The sequence below is a fragment of the Heterodontus francisci genome, chromosome X, assembly GCF_036365525.1.
Source record: "Heterodontus francisci isolate sHetFra1 chromosome X, sHetFra1.hap1, whole genome shotgun sequence".
Lineage (NCBI taxonomy): Eukaryota > Metazoa > Chordata > Chondrichthyes > Heterodontiformes > Heterodontidae > Heterodontus > Heterodontus francisci.
In genome coordinates, this window is record NC_090421.1 from 11,484,286 (window position 1) to 11,507,216 (window position 22,931).

Consider the following 22,931-nt stretch of genomic DNA (forward strand, 5'->3'; position numbering starts at 1 on the left):
TCTTCTGGGGCTCTTGCTTTGTGCCCCTCTGTGTGCAGAGCAGTGAAAGATATTCGAGCTCTTTCCACTCGGGAAACACGCCCAAACCATTGTAATGGTCCTTCCTTGGACCATCTGCATAAACAGTGTTGCTTGTCCAAGTCATTCGTGATTCTTTGCATCCTTGGATGCTCCCGGTATTTCTCTCAAGCAACACTCCTCTGTTGTTGGTATCTTTTGCTCGTCAACTTTTCTCATGTTCCAGCATTGTTTTACGTATACTAATCCAGGGAAAACCACTGCTTCATTAAACTCTTACCTTTGTTTTTAACCAAAAGATCTTTAGCGTTCCATTTCCTGTTTAATCCTTCTTAAGCAGCAGGAACAAGCCCAATCCCTCTTTTGATGTCCCCTTCATTCACCAAACAATTATCTTAATTGACTAATTTCAGAACAAAGCAAGCAGCCTGTCTCCACAGAAACTCCAGGAGGGAATACATTCCAGACTGGCTTCAGTGTGGGTTCTGTTTGGCGTAAACACATCAAAGTGACCAAAAGCACACTTTTTGTTCCTAAGACCTTTATCTAAAAACTATATATGATATGAAATTCTGCAGCAATAAAAGAGATTAGATTTCTTATCTGTAATGGCCTTTATCCTCAAATTCATATAGGAAAAGTGTATTAACACTTCAGCTGGTGGTTTGCTACATGCTTTCATACTCAGTTGACTCTGTTGCTGACTGCAGCTCTTAAAGTTGGCAGACAATCAATACAAAAAACAGGCTGCTCGTACGTGGAATCACCAAAGCACAATACTTTCAAATGCTCCAACTTAATCTATTAAACAGATGGAAACTGAAGGCATCTTCTTGCAACACTACGGAGCAAAGCACTGTTGCAAGTTATGTTCGAGTGCAAACAAAAGACAGGAGCCATAGCTGTGTTTCCTTCCACAGAGGAAAGATGCCAGGGGTGGCATTCTAGAGGGAATAGATCAAATGGGCTGAAGATCCTCCTTCATCTGAACCTGTCTTGTGATCAATAGGACAAAAAAAAAATCACAGATGTCCGATTTCCACTGGGGAGTGTGCGGGGTGGTCTCCCAATCGTCTGCCATTACCCTAGGGTTTCCATCTCCTGACGTTATGGTGTACAATCGGGAGACTCCCTGTAGGAATTCAACCCCACAGTGGTTTAACTCATGGCAATAGTGCCTTCAAGCTATGGCTCAGTTGGTAGCTGTCTTGCCTCTGAGTCAGAAGGCTCTAGGTTCAGCTCCCACTTTAAAGAGCTGGTGACGAAGCCTAGGCTGGCATTCCAGTGCAGTACTGAGGGAGTGCTGCACGGTTGGGGGTGCTGTCTCTTGGATGAGATGTTCAATAGAGGCCCAGTCTGCCCTCTCAGGTGGATGTAAAAGCTCCCATGGCACTATTTCGAAGAAGCGTGGCGAGTTCGCTCCGATACCCTGGCCAACATTTATCCCTCATCACTAAAACAATGCTGTTAGTGGGAGCTGGCTGCTGTGTTTCCAACATTACAACAAGGACGACATTTCAAAAGTACGTCAATAGCTGTAATGCACTTTGGGATGTCCTGAGGATGTGGAAGGTGCTGGATAAATGCTAGTTTTTTTTTCTTCTTTTTCCTAGACCTGAAAACCTGTGTACAAAGTTAATCCAGTAAAAAATTTGTTAAATACTGAATGTCACAAATCGCAGCTATGCGCATGCTCTAATAGACCACTAGGAGGCAGGGTGGAGGGCAGAGGCTCATTGCCGCATCCTTTCCCCTTGCTGTCCCAGTGAAAGGAAGTCATTCTAATGACAAACAGATCTCCCTGACACAGAGTTGTAACTCAGTTCCTTTTGATTTCCTCGCCTCGCGCCCTAAATTATAAATAAATGCCTGCGTTTGCTCGGGCCATGATCCTGACGGTTACACCAGGATCGTCCCTGCCAGTGCCCTCCAGCCTTGACCCCACCAGAGTTTGCAGCTTCAATGGGTGGGCACCTCATCAACATGGCACATCTTCTGCGACCACTTGACCTATGCCCACAAAATCTTTCTCCTGCCCTCTGGGGATGGGACTGTCCAAGCCTACCTGCAACAACCGACCCCAGATGGCACCTTCTTGGGCTTGGGTCTTGTGTCCTTGCTCTAGGGCACGATGCTCCAACAGTTACATATTAAAACTGTCTGTGCGTGTGTCTGCGCGCATGTGTTGGTGGAGGTGTATGGCGGTGCCTTCAAGGCCCACTTGCCTGGCCTGGACCCCACTGATGTGCCCCAAGCCTCAAGAGGTGCCAAGCCTGCCCTTCTCATACCACCCCACTCCATCCTTCATCTACCTTGCACGTTGGCGGGACGGGTATTCCTCATGTAGCGACCTTGGCCTGGCCCTAACTGCATGTCCACCTTATCCCAGGGAGCCCAGCTCCCAGAACAGCAAATGGCTGACAATACACAACAGGCTAGTCAGCAAGGACATAACCCTTGATGGCAGGGAGGTTTGGCAGAGGTCACCCTGCCTTGCTTCATGCTTTTGTCCGTGCCACTGGAGAGGAGGCGTGCGGTGCCCACTGGTATGCTTGAGGCCTTCTGCAACTGGTGGACACCGCAAGGGACCGGAGTGTTTCGTAGACAATGAGGTCAATATTGTCATTTAGTTTTAGACGTTTCCTTTCTTTTTAACAGTTAAATTCTTTATTAGTTGTTCCCCATGACATGGGCTCCAACTGAGCCAAGAATCACTCCTTTCTCTCTTCAGAAGTAGTGTTTATATTTTTAGTTTTAAAGCGGCTGAAAGTGTTTGAGATTTGATATCACTTCCTTGCAGTGGTAAAGGATTGCATGCAAAAATATTTTCCACTTGCGGCTGGGCCCATTGTATCTGCCTTGCAATCACGTCACTGTAACCTCTGACAGTTGCCATGGCTCCTTTGGTAAAGTGCGACAAAGATAACCACAGTCTTTGAAGCACTCCATTTTTCCTGAAGTCATTTAGTTGATTGAGTAACTCAGCCGGGTGTTGGAACACAAACAGATCAGGCGGGCGTCGCATTTCCCTTCTTCGAGGGCAACTTATTCTGCTCAAATGTTCCCAAAGCTGTGGCCCAAGTATTCCCATGCCACATCCCGTTGTGGCCCGAGGAGGTACATAGTGAGAGCCACAAAGCCAGTCACTGGCGAGGGGGCGCTGCACCCTCACTGGGTGCCAGTTATGCCCCCAAGTGGCCGTATGTGAGTCCAGAGAGTGGGGGATCACATCCGTGCCCGATTCTGCCTGGTGCCAAGGTTCACGCCAGCAAACCTACCAGCTGCCCAGTGATCAGGAGTGGTGGCGCCAGCTGATTTTGCCCCTCCTTACCAGGGTCTCTGAGGCTACTTGAAGCTCTGCTGCCACTGAGGCAAGAGAAATTGAAATAATTAAACCCATCCCCCCACCCTCCAAAAATTGAACCATTGTCTGTTGTTCTATCTTGGGACAGTAGTCGGGGGGGGGGGGGGCGCGTGGTGCTTTATAAGAAGCTGACAGAGCTCAGAAAATCATCAGTTGGTTACAATGGAAATTGTGGATGATTTTTGCAAGAGCCAACGTACCATCGGAAAAACATCACCCAAAGCTGCAGATATTCATTCAACGTAATGTGCAAAATGGTGGTTGCTTGCCAAGTGCAAATAAACGACAACAGGACTACTTACCAAAGTTTTTTGCTACACATTGTGAGGAGATGAAATCTCAGAATAACGCAGGAGAGTCTTTTGCAATTATTTGTGACGAGTCTGCCGATGAACAAGACAACTATGTGCCACATGTTTTGTTTGATTTTGCGTCTGATAAGGCCAAAGACTCAGAGTAAGGAAAGCTAACAACAGTGCTCGCAGACTGTGTCCACTTAGAAATTGTTAATTACACCACAGTTTCCCAAGTGATAATCAAAACCATTTCAAAATATGGTGCAGATTTCACCAAAGTCTGCTTTCATTAGTAACAATGCAACGTACATGTCAAAATCTTTCAAATCTGTGCTCCAAAGTGTAATGTCTAATGCTGTCCATATTACATGTAATGCACATATAATTTCTTGTTAGTGACCTGTGGAAAAGCGAGTTTGGTAAAGTCAACATGCTGGTCAGCTACATACATAAAATCTTCAAACATGCCCTAGCCGCAAGCTTTGATACAGGCAACACATTGCAAATGCAGCTGAAATTAGGGAACAAAACATTGCCCTTCCTCCAGAGTCAGTAATAATACATTGGAATTCTTGGTTTTGAGCAGTACCATGCAGCGCACCTGAAATACTACTCAGACTTAGTCTAAGAAGAGCTCACACTGACACCAAAAACACAGGCATTAACAGACACGGTAACTTTTCTAAATTATACTCAGCTTCATGAAGAGGTTCAGTTTGTTTCCGAGAATGCTGCATGACTGATGGATTTAATCACTTGGTTTGAATCTCAACATGTCACAATCCACAAAGCTTACAATAAAGTAATGGATGCACTGTGCTGGGCTGAAGTCAAACGAACAACACTCTGATAAAACTGAATTAAATGCCTGTGCTCAACGGGTGTTTTCTTGCATGGCAAAGAAGCTCAAACAGTATTACTGCTACGGGGAAGAGTCAAGCAGTGAGGAAAAAGGGGCACAGAGGTTTCAACAACCTTTTGCGGTGTTCCTGAAAGCTGTGCGTGTCTTTGACCCTGTGCAAATGCACCTGCTGATGGTGGATCTAATCTCGTTTGATGCGATTCTTGGCTTTAACAAGAACTGTAAGCTGGAGATTCCTACGTATAAAAGCATTGCAAAAGCAGATTGTATTTTGCCTATGCTGCAGTTTTGGAACTCTGTGGAATGCAGAATTCCCCACTTTGCAAGGCTATTCCAACAAACTCTGTGGACACGGAAACAGCTCTGTCGAAACACGGGCAGGCACTCATAGAGCAGAGACAGGAATGAAGAAAGAGACAGTTACAGGTTGCTCCATGCTCACATTCAACCACTGACTTCAGTGAGCAAAGAATGTGACCTGTTTATAGTCATCTTTCTATAACAGTTTTTGAGTATACAAAAAATGCCATTTGAAATCAGAAACCTCCCTTGTCTTTTTTGTTTTGTTTTGCATAGATAATTTACATGATTGGTTGTGACACCGTGAAATTTGTGATTAAAATACATGAAATTGTGAAATTCACGATTCTTAAAATGCTGTGACCGTGAAATTTGTTACATTTGACCGTGAATTTGGTAGGGTCCTAACTATATTCATCTAAAACTCTGCTGCCTGTATTCTAACTTGCACCAACTCCCGTTCACCCATCAGCCCTTGGATTCGCTGACCTACATTGGCTCCTCGATTTTAAAATTCCCATCCTTGTGTTCAAATCCATGCCCTTGTCCCTCTCTATCTCTGTAATCTCCTGCAGCCCCACAACCCTCCAAGATCTCTGCACTCCTCCAATTCTGGCCCCTTGTCCACCTCCCACTTCCTTCACCCCACCATGGGTAGCCGTGCCTTCAGATGTCCAGGCTCCAAGCTCTGAAATTTCCTCCTTAAATTGCTCTGCCACTCCACCTTGCTTCCTTCCTTTACAACCCTCCTAAAAACCTACCTCTTTGACCAAGCTTTCGGTCATCTGTCCTAATGTCTCCATCTGCAGCCCGGTGTCAAACTTTGTCTCACTTGCTCCTGTGAAGCACCTTGGGAAGTTTTACTATATTAAAAGCGCTATATAAATGCAAGTTGTTGTTGTAAATGTTAAGCTCGATGAAGGAAGGCGGAAGGAGGCTTGTGTGGAGCATTAACACTGACATAGGCCTGTTGGGCCGAATGGCCTGTTTCTGTGCTGTACATTCGATGTAATTGATGTAAAATGATGTGGCTCACTGTTGATGAGGAATTTATAGATTTAGGAAAGAATATCATAGCATTTTAGCATTAATATATACATAATAATATGCAGAAGGGCCCAAGTTGCTTGGCAGATGTTGTATAGTTGCGTCACTTTCCAGAAAGCAGAGGTTCACCGGTATATGCAAATTATCCATTATGTTAATATAATTGGACCCCGACTTCCATAAATTCATAAAACCCCTGTCTGCTTTAGGCAGACGCCTCAACTGCCTGCAAAACCCTGCAGGTAAAAACCAACAACGTCGTGAAGGGGCCGAGTCACGAGTGGGTAAGTAAGCTGTTTGTTTTTATTGACCCATTCGCCGGATTTCCACTGGGTGGGTAGAGTTTAGATCGAGCCCGATATTTATCATTTCCCTTAACGCCTATAATTGACATAGTGCGATCTTGAATCCAGAGGCTTAAAGTTTGTGTAAAGCACCTTTATCCAACCTATAAATTTATTCTGGAAGCCCAACTCCCCCAACAGCTGGAATGCTGAAGAAGGTTCTACTCATTGGAAAGACATGTCAACATCAAGTGAGACTGTGGGTATGGGTTCCATTGACTTCCTGCATGCTGTACCAGCTCATTGGCAGACAATTAGGTTTGGATAGAAATAAAGTGAATTGTCTGTTAATAATTACCAAACCGGGTCGCATTTCCCACCATTGTATGTTTTCCCATCAATCATTTCGGGCCAATTGGCACTGAGGCCAGTTGCAACACTGAAACTGCCAGCTTTGCTAGAATCAACAAAGTAAGCACAGACTGGGGAATGAACCTGAGGTTTGCTGAGGGTACGGGTTCATCTAGTCACTGCGTGTTTGTGGAGATTTCCGCTGCTCGCGATCTCAAGCAGACTACTCATCCCATTTATTCCGGCTTGCGATCTCTCCCAAGATTTTTGGCTTGTGTGTACACTGGGAATGACGGTCTCCACAGCTAGACGAGAGTCTCCTACAAACCGCAGTGTGTCTTGCGAATGGGACAGTGCGCCGTCAGGCCTGCAATGAACAGTGGTAAATATCACACTGTCAGATCCTTCAGACTAAAACTAATCAATGTATCAACTATGTGTCGGACACGTCATGGACTTATATCAAAGTGGGGAAATCCCGAGAATTTCTGTGGGCACGTTTCCTAATTTCAGTTGGAAATTGCAAGGGAGTTAAGCCAGTGGCAGTTTCCTCCATTTTGTGCACAGTGTTCCTCAGTAATTACAGCATCGAAACAGACCATTAGGCCCAACTGGTCCATGCTAGTGTTAGTGCTCCACGCAAGCCTCCACTCATCTGACTTCATCTCACCCTATCAACATATCTTTCTATTCCTTTCTCCCTCGTATTCTTATTTAGTTTCCCCTTAGATACGTCTATGCTATTCGTCGCAACCACTCCTTGTGGTAGTGAGTTCCACATTCTCACCACTCTCTAAGTAAAGAAGTTTCTCCTGAATTCCCGATTGGATTTATTAGTGACTATCTTATATTTATCCTTCGGGGTTTCCGCTAGCCTTCTGCTAACATTGCGGCAGGAAATCAGGAGAATCCCCCAACTGCTGCCTCAGAAATTCTAGCCCAAGGTACACCGAAAACTCTAAAGCAGGGATTAGTTCACTAGCCGTTAACGACCTATAAAAACATATTTCTTACACAATTCGATAACTTGTAAGACTATTGGACAGAACAGTTTCTTGTCGACTTCCTGATGTGAGGTTTGTTTGGGGGTGGAGAAATATTCCTCTCCACCAAGTGGAGCCCAGCTATCACTTCAAGCTCAACAGAAAGTGGAAAGTCCACAACATTTAATAGAACTTCCTTTGAATGAAGAACTATCGATCAGTCACATGTTGTCTGGTGTTTCCTTTTCTGTCAACTTGGCACCAAGATGGCACACCCGGTGATAGCAAAATGGAACCAAGTCTGTGTCAGTCTTGGCAAACCTAGACCTAAGCCAGGCAGACCTGCTGTTCTCCAGGACACTGTTGTCCTTTGACTAACCAGCCTGTCCCTACAGAGAGTGTCCATATTGGACAAAGAGAAGCCAATACCTCAGCCCACTGAATCCCAGTCCACTATGAAGGTTAAATTCTTACAATGCTGATTCCCATCTCTGCGGAGGTCCTTCAAACATCACTCTCATACTCCTAGACAAGATCCAAGGGAAAGCTTGATGTTTTACTGGTCTCCCAACTTTATTCTCCACACCGCAATTGCAGTACTGTGAACAGTCCCTGGTCTCCCTATGATAGAAAGGATAGAGAGGCACTGGAGAAGATGCCAATCACATTTACTAGAATTATATCAGAACTGAAAAGGTATATCTATCAGGAAAGTTTGAACAGGCTGGGGCTCTTTTCTCTAGACAAGAGAAAACTGAAGGGTGACCGAATAGATCTCTTTAAAATTATGAAGGGTCCATAAATATGAGATAGTCACACGTGACTCCAGACCCACAGCAATGTGGTTGACTCTTAAATGCCCCCTAAAATGGCCTAGCAAGCCACTCAGTTCAAGGGCAATTAGGGATGGGCAACAAATGCTGGCCTTGCCAGTGATGCTCACATCCCACAAACAAATTTTTTAAAAAAGAAAGGAATAGAAGAATATGCTGACAGGATGAGATGAAATAGGATGGGAGGAGGCTGGAGTGGAGAATAAACACCAGCACGGACCAGTTGGGCTGAATGGCCTGTTTCTGTGCTGTAAATACTATGTAATCTCTCTCTCTCTCTATTTTATTGATGATTGTTCCATTGTTCTTCCTAAACCCCAACACTGGAATGCTACTCACTTACCCTCCCCGCTGTATCCTCACTGTGTTGAAATCAAGGTTCATTGCACCATCTCCTACTGTAACTCATTCCCAGGGACCTCAATACCACGGAACTCCTCACCTTCACTCCCTTTTCCTCCAATGATCTACAGGCTTTTAAAACCCAAGCTTGGCATCATCTTCCTGTTCTTTTTGAAACTGACTGCTATCCTGCTCTATGGATCTTGGCTCTTCATATTGGTCCCAAGGGTAATAGACAAAAAGAAAACTGAATCGGTAAAGTTTTCTGCCAGTCGTTACAAGTGATGAGAAGACTTTCAGTTATTTTGAGCACGAGGGTAAAACATGTGATGGTCATTCATTTAACAGTGACACTTTGAAGATCTCTGATGGGGCTTCTTCCGGTTCACGATTATCTGGTGTACATTTCTCAATGCAATTTCACGCTTGATAGGATCATTTTTCCTTTTGAAACAAGTATTTCCTTTGGTTGTGACTCACTCTCAAGAACGCACATCCGCTGTATTTTTCAGTCTGCACACTGTGTGACTTGTATACCGTGTCAGCCATGGTTCAGTGGGTGCAATCTCCCCTCTGAGTCACAAGGTTGTGGGTTCAAGTCCCAGTCCGGAGGCATGAGCACAAAATCTAGGCTGACGCTCTCAGTGCAGTACTGAGGGAGTGCTGCACTGTCAGAAGTGCTGTTTTTCGGATGAGATATTAAACTGAGGCCTGTTTGCTCTCTCAAGTGGATGTAAAACACACCATGGTACTGAGGGATCACAGGTAGGACAGGTAGGAGATGGTGCTACAGCCCTGACTCTCCAACTGTGTTCCCTTCCAGCATGGCTCGCCTACTGGTAGTACAGGAACAGTGAAAATGTCCTTGTGTAACTACGCAATGCATACTATTAAGTCTAACATCATTTACCCAGTCTAAAACTGGAGAGGACAGGGTAGGTGCTGTCCACAAGGCCCCACAAGGATACCTTAACATTTCCTTTGCCAGGAGTTTCCCTCTACCCCCCAAACTATGGCTAAGGACCATTTCCATGGGTCCCTGATGGCGGCCTGACAACTTTGGCCTCCCAGCATCCACCCCCAACGTATTTGGATTTCATCCCCCCCCCCACCTCCACCCTACCAGTAGTGATGTCGTTCCTGCTGGCTTTAGTCAGAGTCGGGCCTGCATTTGGTTAAAATCTCCTGGGCCCCACACTCTGAAGGACTGACCAACTTGCTGCTTGCTTCGGTCCCCACACCGCAATCCCTACCAGGAGCTGAATGTTGTTGCAGGTTCAGAAGTCCTGCCGTCAGGACCGAAAGCAGGAGCCGGCCCCGCGCTGGCAGGAGGCAGGGACCTGGGGGCGCCATTTTGCTGACGGCGGCCCATTAACAGGCCGCTGCCGGGAACATTGTCCAATTGGAGGGCTCCCCTCCTACGTCTTCCTCCACCATATTAACAGCCCTCCCGCTTCCCCACCTGTCACCATAGGGCTGGCAAAATTCAGCCCCATGTGTTACAATCGGCTCTAAGGTCTCTTAGTATGGACACACACGTACCCACTTAGTCTAACCCTGAAGTTAGTTCTCCAGTGTTTGATGGGACAGTGTCAAGGGGGCTTTACTCTGTACCTAACCCTTGCTGTACCTGCCCTGGGAGTGTTATTTGTTTAAAGATGTTGAAACTAAGTAAACTTTAAATCAAGTTCTCTCTGGTAACTCATAGCTGTTCAACAATGTAATCCTTTACAGGAGGTGAGTGCCAAAGTCTAAAGGGGGAGCTTCAAAGTGACGCGTGGACTGTGCCAAAATGAAGATAGTCAGAAATATCATTTTGGCACCATTTGTGCAATTTGGATTCAGATGCAGTTGTGCTTTACTGGTCTCCTGGGAGGAAGGATGGTCTCTGCTAACATATGGAGATTTTCCCTATTTACACATGATGTTGTCATTAAAACATGTATATGTGTGTGCGTGTCAGTCCACTCATCTGTTCTAAAGAAGTTCAGTAAATTGTTGGTGGTGACATTCCCAAGGTGATAACACTGCTCAGTGGGTAACTTCCATTGACTGTATATCACACCAGTACAGGAACTCCCATTGGGTGGGAACGCCTTTCAAGAAACTTCACAGAATCCCACAGGAAAGAAAACAGGAACTAGCTGGAATGCTCATAACTTGGAAAGTAAATTGCTCGGGATTTTATTTTTGCAGGGGCCTCCCAACTCCCTGAAGAGCTCCCAGAATGGAACAATGGAGTCAAAATGCTACAATGAGTACAGCCTGTCCTACATGGAGTCAGGAAATGAACAATTAAAGGGGCACCATATTCATGGAATAAAGTCTGGTGATTTTCCTCTGCATTTGCTGACTAAAACGTACAATGTGATGAAGTAAATCTTATGCTTGTGTTTTTATACGACGCATCAATCTCTCAGAAACATCCTGAAGGGCTTTACACGCAACACCAAAGAGCAGTTAATTGTTGCTATGGCGACAGACCTGTCAGAAATTTTGCCTGAAGCGAGATCCCACAAGCAGTGATGTGACGACTGACCAGCTAATTTATTTTGGTGCCATAGGCCAGGCATTGGCAGAACTCAAACGAAATGCTGAACAGGTCAGGCAGTATCTGTGGAGAGAGAAACAGAGTTAATGCTTCAGGTTGCTAACCTGTTGTCAGAACTGGAAAAAAGTTAGAGATGCAACAGGTTTTAAGCAAATACAGAGGCAGGGAAAGGGGGAGGGGGAAAACAAAAGGAAAGGTGTGTGATAGAGTGGAAGCCAGGAGAGATTCAATGACAAATGGGATGATGGTGCAAAGCAAAAGGAGATGGTAATGGGACATGTATAGACACAAAAATAGATCTAGAGGAGGTGTAAATGGCAATAGCAGAATCATTACCAGCACTTGCTGTCCAGAAAAATGGAAATGGTGGTTAGGAGCTTAAATTGTTGAACTCAATGTTGAGTTCAGAATGTTGTAAAGTGCCCAATCGAAAGATGGGGTGCTGTGCCTCAAGCTTAAGTTGAGCTTCATTATTACACTATAAGAGGCCGAGGGCAGAGTGGGAGTGGGATGAAGCACTAAAATGGCCGAGGGATCGCCCTTGCTATTTTTCTAATCATGAAATGATGTCTGAAGCAACCACCTAAGGAAAAGGGGCAGTCAGGGCTTGGGTTGAACATCCAAAGGGCAATGTGCCATCGTCTGTCTTGGGCAACATCTGTGGGATGGTCCATTATCTGCTGGCGGATTGTACCCTGAAGTCCCCTGGTCGGCAATAGGTGGCCAGCCCCAATGGTGGAAATGACTCTGTCCCTGGGGTTTGGGATGAGGACTGACGATTTCAAGTGGGCGTGCAGGAGCCCCATTCCACTGCGCTTTCCACCGCGGAACAAACCCAATGGCGATGAGCCTGTTTGGGTTTTGCGAGGTATTAAGAGGTAGATTTCGCCAGGGTCCCTGCCCTGCTGCCAGGGCTTTAGTGCACAGCCCACTCACACTGGCACATCGTGGGTATGCTGCCTGCATTGGTACGCCAATTGGTGTGTGCTGGGTGCATCAGGGACCCTATTGGTGGCACGGGACCTCACAAAATGTACTGTTAAGAGAAAAGAAAGTCAGTGAATGGCAAGATCACGTGCTCTTTCCTTTCAATTCAGGGTTTTCCACTGTTGTCACCAGGTTGGGAGTACACAAAAAGAACTTCCACTTTACTTCCCCTCTTCAAAAAATGTATTTTAACCAATATAAGTAAACTTCAGATCATTTATAACTCTGTTACCCATGTCCTAACATGCGCCAAGTGCTGTTCACTCACCCACCTGTGCTTGCCGAGCTACATTGGCTCCTGGTTAAGCAGTGCCTCGATCTTAAAATTCTTATCCTCATTTTCAAATCCCTCTATGGCCTCATCTCTCCCTATCTCTGTAACCTCCTCCAGCCCCACAACCCTCGGAGATATCTATGCTCCTCTCATTCTGGCATCTTGAACATCCCCGATTTTAATGACTCCACCATTGGTCATTATGCCTTCACCTGCCTGGGCCCTAAGCTCTGGAATGCCCTCCCTAAACCTCTCTGCCTCTCTACCTCTCTCTCCTCCTTTAAGACACTCCTTCAAACCTACCTCTTTGAGCAAGCTTTTGGTCATCTGTTGAAGTCAAATTTTGTTTGATAACGCTCCTGTGAAGCGCCTTGGAATATTTTATCACATTAAAGGCACTATATAAATGCAAGTTGATGTTGTGGAAATTACACTGCGTGATCTTAGCCTATGTGCACTGAATGCATTTATGGGGCACTGCTTGGCAGGCTATGTCATGCAGAAAGTTACTCGGCTAGGTGTTGTTTGTCTTGTCAGTAGCACAGCGCATTATGCCTCCATTTACTTTCAGCCATTTTTAACTGACCGTATATTTCTGTCGACTGAATTCTGGCACTTGTCTGTCAAAGTGCAGTGAACTCCTAAGATTAACAACTCCTTGTTCTAATGTCCCCATAACACCTCACATTTTTCATCCTCAGGTTTATATCTTGCCATGGCCTTGCCCCTCACTCTCTTTGTAACCTCCGCCTACAAATCCTCCCTCCCCCGAGCGCTCCCTTCCTCTGACTCCAGCCTCTTTGGCATTCTTTCCTCCCTTTGCATCCTTTATTGTCGACAGTGCCTTAAGCCTCCTCAGTCCCCTGCTCTGAAATCCCGGGCCTAAACTTCTGGGGCCCCTCTCCTCCTGTAAGACCCACCTCAAAAACTCACCTCTGAGCAAGCTTTCGGTCACTCCTCCAATTAACTCCTTCTTTGGCGCATTGGGATTTTTTTTCTACGAGGAGTATATTCAAGACTGAGAGCAACAAATTTTTGGGCATGAAGGGAATCAAAAAATCTGGGGATAGGGCAGGGAAGTGTAGCTGAGGTAGAAGATCAGCCATGATCTTATTGAATGGTGGAGCAGGCTCCTTTCTCTTATGTTCTTCTGTTAAAGGTGCTACAAAGGTTGTTTTTGTTCTTGCATGTTTGTTGTTGAAAGTATTAAAATACATCACAGAGGCATAAGCTTAGGGCATCTTGGAGGGTTTCCTTGCAGGGTCTGTTTGGAAAAATAGACTGTTTAGTGAGGGGCTGAAGCCACACATAGCAAGAGGGTCCCAATTATCATATTTTGTTTTATGCCAAGTTAGTTCATCTCAACTGGAGCAGTGATGAAGGGCTGGAAGTGCCTCCAGGATCCAAAGGCTTGTGGAGAGAAAATCAGTCCTCATCGTAAGAATACAATTCTAAAGGGGGTGCAGGAACAGAGAGACCTCGGGGTTATATGTGCACAAATCATTGAAGGTGTCAGGGCAGGTTGAGAAAGTGGTGAGTAAATTATACGGGATCCTGGGCTTTATAAATAGAGTACAAAAACAAGGAAGTTATGGTGACCCTTTATAAAACACTGGCTTGACCTCAACTGGAGTAATGTGTCCAATTCTGGGCACCGCACTTCAGGAAGGATGTGAAGGCATGAGAGAAGGTGCAGAAAAGATTCACGAGAATGGTTCCAGGGATGAGAGATGTGTTATGAGGATAGATTGGAGAAGCTGGGGCTGAGAAGGTTGAGAGGAGATTTGGTAGAGGTGTTCAAAATCATGAGGGACAGAGTAGATAGGGAGAAACCATTCCCATTGGCAGAAGGGTCGAGAACCAGAGGACACCGATAAAAGGTGATTGGCAAAAGAACCAAAGGCGATAGTAGGAAAAATGTTTTTACACAGCGAGTGGTTAAGATCTGGAATGCACTGACCGAGAGTGTGGTGGAGACAGATTCAATCGAGGCATTCAAAAGGGAATTGGATAATTATCTGAAGAGAATACATTTGCAGGACTATCGGGAAAAAGCGGAGGGTGGGGCTAGGTTAGTTGCTCTTGCAGAGAGCCGGCAGGGACACGATGGGCCGAATGGCCTCCTCCAGTGCTGTAACCATTCTATGATTCTTTGATTATTATCCAAAAGAAAAATTGGGAGGAGGTGAACATAGGATCTGATTTGGCCTGAATTGCCCCCGCCGCACCTCCCCTCAAAATCCACTCCATGCTCAATTAGCCTCCCCATCATCACTGACACTCTACTCTCACACATAAAGAATGACGACTTGGGGAAGATACTAAAGAACTGAGGTAAAACCTGGAATTGTACCTCAACATGGATGGGCATTCTCAGGCGAGATAGGGGAAAATGTAGGACAGGGAGTTTCAAAGAAATTATGAGATCATATCATTTTTCAGTTTGGAATATTGCAATCCATTCCCAAAATGAGATACATTGGAGCGTGGACAGTGGGACGGCGGGAATACGGACTGGAATGGATGGTGGGAGTCCGGATAATCAAGGTTGCAAGGTATCATTTTAAATTTTTACGATTATAATTGTGCCTTTGGAGGGGAGTTCCACTGCCTCAGTACAATACCACAAAGCAGTCGCTGATTATGTATTGTAATGTTTCATGACATAATTACGACGTGTTTACAAGAAAATCATTTTAATATTACACAGGGAAATTCCATATGTGGTTATATATTATACACACAACTGTCCAATTAATACAATATCAAGAATTTCCTCAAACCATGGTTGATTCTTGCTACTTAATGTCTTACTACCGTGAGTAGCTGCCATCACAGAGTTGTTATCGAATGCCTTCCAGTCAAATGACATAACATCTTGGGAATGTCAAGTAACAAGGCCAGACATGAAAAATTCAAGGACAAGTTAAGATTCTGCTTCATTATTTTTGTGTTCTCCAGCCCCTCCAAACCTTCTCCCTCCCTCTGCAGAAGGTGCTAACGTATATTGGGATGTGCTTCCATGGACACTGGGACCAACTGTGTTACCTCATTAAGCAGTCCATTCTTCCTGTAGAAACTCAGGCATTGAGCGCCAACATTGAGAAGAATGAGAGGTGATCCCGTTGAAAAATATAAAATTCTTAAGAGGGCTTGACAGGGTAGATGCTGAGCAGCTGTTTCCCCCTGGCTGGGGAGTCTAGAACTAGGGGTCATAAGCTCCGGATAAGGGGTCCGCCATTTAGGACTGAGATGAGGAGAAATTTGAGAGGGTTGTGAATCTCTGGAATTCTCTCTCCCAGAGGGCTGTGGATGCTCAGCTATTGAGTATATTCAAGACGGAGATCCATAGATTGTTGGATACTAAGGGAATCAAGGGATATGGGGATAATGGGGGAAGGTGGAGTTGAGGTAGCAGATCAGTCTTGATCTTGTTGAATGGCAGAGCAGGCTCAAGGGGGTGAATGGCCTACTCTTTCTCCTATCTCTTCTGCATTTGTGTTCTCATTTTATCATGGAGGGCATCGCGACCAAATCGATCCTCACTGCTCCCAGTACCTACGCACAAATCATTTGTAGTGCAAGTCACTGGATAAAAGAGAGGAGCGTGATCCCTGGCTGATATTCTGCTCTTTCTAGTCCAGAGGTGGCGAGGCCAATTGTTACCCCAGCTATGATCAATCTTCTCAGCACAGGCTAAGGACAGAACTTGGGGCCTTCATGTTCTAATGGCTCAGTGCATTGGCCACTCTGCAGTATTTTTAAAGGGGACCATCACCCTCAGAATTTAGTTAGTCGTTATGGAAACGCAGAACATAATGACAGAATTCACAGTGCTGCTATCACATCATTATGTGTCATAGTCATCATCTGTCTAGCAAATTATCCTGCTGGAATCTTTAGCAAGTTTGAAGGTGATACAATAACTGCATTAATAATTGAAAGGAAGACTCGCATTTACATAGTGCCTTTCACAACCACCGGACAACTCAAAGCACTCTGCAGCCACTGAAGTACTTTTTGAAGTGTAGTCACTGTTGTAATGTTGGAAATGCAGCAGCCAATTTGCATACAGCAAACTCCAATGAAATAATGACCTGTTTTGGGGATGTTAGCAGAGGGATAAATATTGGTCAGGACACCTCCCTGGCTCTTCCTTGAATAGCACCATGGGATCTTTTGCAGCCACCTGAGACAGGTTAATCACCTCATCCAAGAGCGAGCATCTTCAGCAGTGCATCCCCTCAGGGCTGCTAGACAAGGCTTTCATTGTTAAGTATTGCTGTAAGATTTGAACCTGCAACCTCCTGAGTCAGGAGCAAGAGCACTACCAACTGAGCCACAAGAACGAGAACACAAGACATCGTAGCAGGAGTAGGCCATTCAGCCCCTCGAGCCTGCCCCACCATTCAATAAGATCATGGCTGATCTGTCCCAGGCCTCAACTCCTCTTTCGGGCCTGCTTCGCATAACCTTCAACTCCCCGAGATTTCAAAAATCTATCTACCTCATCCTTAAATACAATTAGTGACCTAGCCTCCACAACTCTCTGAGGTAGATAATTCCAGAGATTCACCACCCTCTGAGAGAAGCAATTCCTTCGCATCACAGTTTTAAACGTGTGCCCCCTTATTCTGTAACTATATCCCCTAGTTTGAGAATCCCCCACCAGTGGAAACATATTCTCAGCATCTACCCTGTCAAGCCCTCTCAGAATCTTATATGTTTCAATAAGATCACCTCTCATTCTTCTAAACTCCAATGAACAAAGGCCTAACCTGTTTAGCCATTCTTGATAAAGACAACCCCTTCATCCCAGGAGTCAGCCTAGTGAACCTTTTCTGAACTGCCTCCAATGCTAGCACATCCTTCCCTAAATACAGGGATCAAAACTTTATAAAATTTCAGCCACCACTGACTCTGCTGCACAGTTGAGCCTATTGGCTCTTTCTTCACACAGTTTTCACTCTGATTTTGTCCCCTTGCCCCTCTCCTCCTCTGGTTGTGAAGTATGGGGGATGGCTCGGAAGTGAATTGTTTGGGCCATATTTGGACCCATGACCCCAGGGCATTGATCTGGGCCTCTGGATTACTAGTTTAGCAGTATTACCACTGTGCCACCATCTCCCCCCGGGGTCAACTGCGAAACTGCTAGCCTAGAAACCAGACTCAAGGTTGGACCTGGGACCTTTCCATTGTATGTGGCTGAGGTTTAATGCTAGAGTGTGTTCACCAACAGAGCCATTGGGAGAGTGAAGCAAATAAGATTTAAAAGGGTGTTGAATCCATTTAAAAAGGCCTTACATTATTTGCAGAGAGAAAGGGCCCTTTATCCAACCAATGGGATTAAGGCTATGGGCCAAGTGCTGGAAAATGGAATTAGAATAGATAGGCTTGATGGTCAGCACGGATACAGTGGGCCGAAGGGCCTGTTTCTGTGCTGCATAACTCTATGACTCTATTAAGTGCGCCGACACGGAACTTGGTTGAAAAGGTCTGAAATCTGGCTAGGGGTTGACTTTGCCGGATTTCTATTCAATTTGTGCTGTGCGGATATTCGAGTTGGCTTTTTAGGCCAGTCTAACATGCTCAAAGCATCATTATAATACAAAATTTGATTATAAATCATTAATTGATATACCTTCAAGAGAAAGATGGACCTTTTTCTGGCTGGGGAGATCACATAGTGCAAGTTTACGGAGGATAGAATGTATGACACCAGCCAGGAGTGCGTTGGAATAGTCAAGGCTAGAGGTCACAAAGGCATAGATGAGGGTTTCAGCAACAGATGAGCTGAGGTGGGGCTGAAGTTGGGCAATGTTACCGAGGTGGAAATAGGTAGTCTTAGTGACAGCACAGATATGTAGTCAGAAGCTCGTCTCTGGGTCAAATATGACACCAAGGTTGTGAACAGTCTGGTTTAGTCTCACAGTTGCCAGGGAGAGGGATGGAGTCGGTAGCTAGGGAATGGAGTTTTGAGCGAGGACTGAAGACAATGGCTTCAGTCTTTCCAATATTTAATTGGAAGAAATTTCTGCTCATCCAGTGCTGGGTGTCTGATAAGCAATTTTGGGGGAGTCGAGAGAGGTGTTGGTGAGGTAGAGCTGGGTGTCGTCAGCATACTTGTGAAAACTAACGCTATGCTTTCAGATGATGTCACCGAGGGACAGCATGTAGATAAGTAGGAGGGGGCCAAGGATAGATCCTTGGGGGACACCAGAGGTAACGGTGTGGGAGCAGGAAGAGAAGCCATTGCAGGTGATTCTCTGGCTATGATTAGATAGATAAGAATGGAACCAGGTGAGAGCAGTCCCACCCAGCTGGACGACAGTGGAGAGGCCTTGGAGGAGGATGGTGTGGTCAACCATGTTAAAGGTTGCAGACAGGTCGAGAAGGACGAAAAATAAATTAAAATAATATATTATTATCTGTCATATGATCTATGATGGGTACTATTACTGGGGCAGCGGCTTCTATGGGACTTTTTTGGGTTTTGTTTTCTTCAGTGCCTTTCCGTGCTGTGGTTTTCCCCAGATTTTTGGGTGGTTTTAGTATCAGAACATGCTGGGAATGTTTACATTAATAAAAAAGCTGCTGAATACTGTTGCCTGTAACTGAAACATTTCAGCAGAACAAAGGGAACCTGGTTAAAGGGGCTCTCAGAATGCAATCGCTTCAGGGAATGACAAGGCCTCAAACTGCAAGCTGCAGAGTCCCATGCCAGTTGGCAAGTTAATGTAAAACTAATGATTGGCGTTAATTTTAAAGTCTTCTTCTTTGGCCTCCTTGTCTCGAGAGACAATAGGTAAGCGCCTAGAAGTGGTCAGTGGTTTGTGAAGCAGCGCTTGGAGTGACTATAAAGGCCAATTCTAGAGTGACAGACTCTTCCACAGGTGCTGCAGATAAAATTGGTTGTCGGGGCTGTTACACAGTTGACTCTCTCGTTACACTTTTGTCTTTTTTCCTGCCAACTGCTAAGTCTCTTCGACTCGCCACCCTTTAGCCCAGCCTTTATGGCTGTCCGTCAGCTCTGGCGATCGCAGGCAACTGACTCCCATGACTTGTGGTCAATGTCACAGGACTTCATGTCGCGTTTGCAGACGTCTTTAAAGCGGAGACATGGACGGCCGGTGGGTCTGATACCAGTGACGAGCTCGCTGTACATTGCGTCCTTGGGGATCCTGCCGTCTTCCATGCGGCTCACATGGCCAAGCCATCTCAAGCGCCGCTGGCTCAGTAGGGCGTATATGCTGGGGATGTTGGCCGCCTCGAGGACTTCTGCGTTGGAGATACGGTTCTGCCACCTGATACCAAGGATTCTCCAGAGGCAGCAAAGATGGAATGAGTTGAGCCGTCGCTCTTGGCTGGCATACGTTGTCCAGGCCTTGCTGCTGTAGAGCAAGGTACTGAGGACACAGGCTTGATACACTCGGACTTTTGTATTCCGTGTCAGTGTGCCATTTTCCCACACCCTCTTGGCCAGTCTGGACATTGCAGCGGATGCCTTTCCCATGCGCTTGTTGATTTCTGCAACGAGAGACAGGTGATAGTTGAGCCTCGGTAGGTGAACTCTTGAACCACTTCCAGAGCGTGGTCGCCGATATTGATAGATGGAGCATTTCTGACATCCTGTCCCATGACGTTCGTTTTCTTGAGGCTGATGGTTAGGCCAAATTCGTTGCAGGCAGCCGCAATCCAGTCGATGAGTCTCTGCAGACACTCTTCAGTGTGAGATGTTAATGCAGCATCGTCAGCAAAGAGGAGTTCCCTGATGAGGACTTTCCGTACTTTGGTCTTCACTTTTAGACGGGCAAGGTTGAACAACCTGCCATCTGATCTTGTGTGGAGGAAAATTCCTTCTTCTGAAGACTTGAACGCATGTGAGAGCAGCAGAGAGAAGAAGATCCCAAACAGTGTAGGTGCGAGAACACAGCCCTGTTTCATGCCACTCAGGATAGGAAAGGGGTCTGATGAGGCACCGCTATGTTGAATTGTGCCTTTCACATTGTCATGGAATGAGGTGATGATACTTAGTGGCTTTGGTGGACATCCGAACTTTGCTAGTCGTCTGAAGAGACCACGTCTGCTGATGAGGTCAAAGCCTTTGGTGAGATCTATGAAAGCAACGTAGAGGGGCATCTGTTGTTCGCAGCATTTCTCCTGTAGCTGGCGAAGGGAGAACAGCATGTCACTGGTGGATCTCTCTGGAGTACTTTTAAAGTACCCCAAATACAATGTTACATGGTTGAAGTACTGCAAAATGATAAAAAGGCATGCCAGGGAGATAGGCTGGCACCAGCACCAGACTGCCCACATCCCCCATTATGTTGCCAACCGTTTCTGCAAGTCCTACCTGGAGACGACTATGAGGAATTGCTGTGAGTTAACATGGAGGCAGTTGAAGAGTGATGCTATCGGCTGCAAGGATATCTGCAGCTGACTTGCAACATAGGGACATCACTGCCATGACCCTCAACTTTACTGCCTCTGTCTCAGACTCTGTCTCCCTCCAGACTAGCGTAGGTTCTGCAGTCTCAGTAAATCAGGTGTCCACACATGTATCAAACAGGTGACTGATGGATTGTTCAGCCCAGTCAACACTTTCATCCCCTCTCGCACTGAATAGTAATGGCACCATGGCATGGCTGCCCAATGTCACTGCCCTGCTGTGGGTCATCAATGGCAGCCATGTGGCTACGTGGGCATCAGATGCCTGCTCTTCCCCGGCAACAACACTGTAGCTCACCCGGTGCCACCTTCTCAACCTCATCAACTGTATCCTCTAGTCGCTGTGCTGGTGCTTGCAAACATTGCTCAGAGGGGGTGCAGTCTGCCTTGAGGTGCTATCTTGTTCTGGACAGTCTGCACTTCCAGAAGTGGGAGGGAGTGCTCAAATGTCAGATCCAAGAGACCTCCCAACAGCATTGCAATACACTTTGTGCAAATGAGTGAGAAGGGAGACAACACATAATGGGCAGTGATACAGGCCCTGCATTGGGAAAACGCCTGTAGCCTTACATAGGAACAGGAGGAGGCCATTCAGCCCCTCGTGCCTGTTCCGCCATTCAATTAGATCATGGCTGATCTGTATCTTAGCTCCATCTACCCGCCTTGGTTCTGTAACCCTTAACACCCTTACCTAACAAAAATCTATCAACTCTATCAGTTTTCACATTTTCAATTGACCCACAGTCTCAACAGCTTTTTGGAGGAGAGTTTTCCAGATTTCCACTCCCCTTTGTGTGAAGAAGTGCTTCCTGATATCACCCCTGAACAGCCTGACTCTAATTTTAAGGTTTGCCTTCCTCTAGCCCCTCAATACTATTAAAAGCAAGAATGTTCAGTGTGATCTCCTAAAAGGGGGCGATGGCTGGTAATTTACATTGTCTATTGAAAATCGGATAAGTACTACATTGTAGAAGAGTTAAAATGGACTGGAAGTCAAGCACTGCTCAAACAGTTGGCATTGTAGGTGCAATGACTGTGGAAATGGCCAAGTTTCCTACACAAATGGTACAATGCCACAAAACTTCCAGAATGCTCCATGTGCCTGTTCACATATACCACAGGCAGTGAGAGTTCTGCACAAGGCCTTATCTCCGTAAAACTGAGTGAGAGGCTAGCACAGCATGTCGAGTTGATCCCTGTACCCCAGTGAGGCCTTTTGGCCAAGTACGGTTGGATGGAGACGATCATTGTGCAATAGTAGCAGCATTTTCAAGTTTGACATTTCGAGCTATAGTAAACAAAGCATCTGGTCCACACATTCCAGTCATTTATCTGAGTTTTATATTTCCTGATAACTTGAGGCTATACAATGCCATGAGTTGTTCATTATCTGGATTTTATTTCAACAAAAAACAGCCTGCAGTTGTTTTTGGCGGAGAGAGATTTTTTTAACCACACATGTAAAAATTGATGCTGCAGACTCCATCACCAAGAATACCGAAGGCGCTAAATAACCAATCACAGCACATTGTGCGCTCAGCAAGGTGAAGACGTTCCAGCTGGGAAAGGGAACACTTCCCTACTTCAGGCATTCAATGTCAGAATCAAACACTCCCAGGGCAGGTACAGCACGGGGGTGAGATACAGAGTAAAGCTCCCTCTACACTGACCCCATCAAACATTCCCAGGACAGGTACAGCACGGGGTTAGATACAGAGTAAAGCTCCCTCTACACTGTCCCCATCAAACACTCCCAGGACAGGTACAGCACGGGGGTTAGATACAGAGTAAAGCTCCCTCTACACTGACCCCATCAAACATTCCCAGGACAGGTACAGCACGGGGTTAGATACAGAGTAAAGCTCTCTCTATGCTACCCTAACAATGAGCTTGTCCAGGCTTCAAGGAGCAACTGGAGAATAGTCATACGAGGCTGTGGAAATCCCAGAGCAAAGCACCTGCATGGACAATCATTGATGTCTGTGCTACTC

The 22,931-nt window shown here is 45.8% G+C and overlaps 1 protein-coding gene across 7 annotated transcripts in view; it reads right to left on the bottom strand.

Annotated features, from left to right (window-relative positions):
• Positions 1 to 3,962: 3,962 nt before the first annotated feature.
• tamalin (trafficking regulator and scaffold protein tamalin) overlaps positions 3,963 to 22,931 on the bottom strand; it is a 101,966-nt gene continuing 82,997 nt past the window's right edge. For 2 of the 7 annotated variants that reach the window (XR_010971231.1, XR_010971227.1), the window contains exon 10: positions 10,390 to 11,294. The gene's annotated coding sequence lies outside the window, so the exon portion shown is untranslated. Of the gene's footprint in view, positions 6,890 to 10,389; positions 11,295 to 15,183; positions 20,659 to 22,931 lie in introns of those variants that run through there. The other 5 variants (XR_010971229.1, XM_068024520.1, XR_010971228.1 and 2 more) reach the window with 4 other exon arrangements.